Source organism: Palaemon carinicauda, chromosome 13, assembly GCF_036898095.1.
Source record: "Palaemon carinicauda isolate YSFRI2023 chromosome 13, ASM3689809v2, whole genome shotgun sequence".
Taxonomy (NCBI): domain Eukaryota; kingdom Metazoa; phylum Arthropoda; class Malacostraca; order Decapoda; family Palaemonidae; genus Palaemon; species Palaemon carinicauda.
This window is the reverse complement of record NC_090737.1, coordinates 2,034,685-2,037,184: the sequence shown is the minus strand read 5'-3', so window position 1 is coordinate 2,037,184 and position 2,500 is coordinate 2,034,685.

Here is a 2,500-nt window from a genome sequence, read left to right as displayed (position 1 = left end):
AAAAGTAAGCAAAAATATATATAATAAGGAAATGGTATAGATTGGTACATAAATAACATTGGCAGGTAAATAAAATGAATCAAAATAAGGAAATTAGAAAAATTAATCATTTGACTACCCAAGAGCTTGGGAAAGTCTCCATCCATGATACAGATTTTTAGTCCTCATTTTTTCAAGCTTGTCCCTATTTGGAGTCGCTGTAATGGTTCCTGAACACAATCTCCCATTTCCTTCAGTTCAGTGCATCTTCCTCGCTCAATCCCAACTCCCTCATTTCTCTTTTGACACAAGCCATCTCAATTTTGGTCTACCTAACCTTCTCCCACCAGGTAGTCAATATTCATCATCTTCCATATTGGATGGTCTTCTTCTTCTCGTCTCTATACATGTCCATACCATCTCAGGCTACTTTCTCTTACCTTGATTGAATCTGGTGCGATTTTGAGAGCACCTCTCACATGTTTGTTCTTAACATTATCCTTCCTTGCCTTCCTCTCGTCTATCTACATGTCCAAACCATCTCAGTCTACCTTGTCTCACCTTTGTTGAAGCTGGTGCTATTTGGAGAGTGCCTTTAACCTGTTTGTTCTTAATTTTATCCTTTCTTGTCTTCCTCTCGTCTATCTACATGTCCAAACCATCTCAGTCTACTTTCTCTCACCTTTGTTGAAGCTGGTGCTATTTTGAGAGTACCTTTAACCTGTTTGTTCTTAACTTTATCCTTTCTTGTCTTCCTCTCGTCTCTCTACATGTCCATACCATCTCAGTCTATTTTCTCTCACCTAGGTTGAAGCTGGTGCTATTTTGTGAGCTGCTCTAACATGATTGTTCTTAACTTTATCCTTTCTTGTCTTCCTCTCGTCTCTCTACATGTCCATACCATCTCGGTCTACTTTCTCTCACCTTGGGTGAAGCTGGTGCTATTTTGAGAGTGCCTCTAACCTGTTTGTTCTTAACTTTATCCTTTCTTGTAAGTCCACATTGCCACCTCAACATCCTCATCTCAATTACGCCAATCTTGCCTCTCGTCTTTCTACATGTCCATACCATCTCATTTTATTTTCTCTCACCTTGGGTGAAGCTGGTGCTATTTTGAGAGTTCCCCTAACCTGTTTGTTATTAACTTCATCCCTTCTTTTAAGTCTACATTGGCATCTCAACATCCTCATCTCACTTATACTAATCCTGTTCTCATCTCTCCTCTTAGTTACCCATGTTTCGGACGAGTTCAACATTGATTGCAGGTCTCACCACCCAGCTCTGGGGCAGTTTTTTTTTTTTTTTTTTTTTTTTTTTTTTTGTGCACGAGTATAAGCTAAAGCCCAATCTGACCTCATTTGCAAATGTCATCACTGTCAAAAGAATTGATTACGCAACTATTTTCTTCAAATGATGGGAATTACAAATATTAATTCCTAACCTGATTTGCATACTGAACAAAAAGAGAGTTCATTATACGTGTTCTCTAATGCTGGTCTAGTTTTATGTTTTTTCATTTAAGCTAAAACGAAATAAAAATATGCTCCTATTTTCAGTAATTATTTCATTGCAGAGAGGAAGGTTTAAAATGTTTTTGATTAATACTACAGAATATCAATATAAATTTTAGGAATTGTGAAATAAGTTCCATCAGATTTTGTTACAGTGTTTGGTATGAATCAAAATTTAATGTAATTCGCCAGAGAACTTTTAGAAATTCTGGGTATGGTGTGTTAACAATTCTGCCATATTTATCTGCAGTTTTTTATAGTATCCTGCTTTTACAAGTTGGGTTGCTGCTTAGACAACAACAACAACAACAACAACAACAACAACGACAACAATAACAATAACAATAACGATAGCAATAGTCATAATAATAATAATAATAATAATAATAATAAAAGATATAATAATAATAATAATGATAATGATAATAGTAGTAGTAGTAGTAGTAGTAGTAGTAGTAGTAGTAGTAGTAGTAGAAATGATAATGATGATATTATTATTGATGATAATAATAATAATAATAATAACAGTCAGTCCTATCTGCTGGAGAAAGTGATTACCATTCCATAAAAAAGACTAAAATATCAATTCGATATCAATGATTCACTCTCGAATTTAAAAATAAAAATGATTTGTATGTAAAAGGAAATCATTTATTTCCCCTCTTGATGTATGGCATATTGAAAGCATTTTTATTTTTCTATTTATTTTTTTTTATTTTTTTTAGAGAAACAGTGATTGTTTCAATATTTCAGGACATTCATAAATTTTATGAATCCAAATTGCTGAAGTTTATTCCAGATTATATAACAAAAGTATGTCAATCAAGTGTCAGGTTTTGTGTTGAAGCTGTTTTTAATCAATCATCATCATCATCATCATCTCCTACGGCTATTGACGCAAAGGGCCCCGGTTAGATTTCGCCAGTCGTCTATAGCTTGACCTTTTAAATCAATACTTCTCCATTCATCCTCTCCTACTTCACGCTTCATAGTCCTCAGTCATGTAGGCC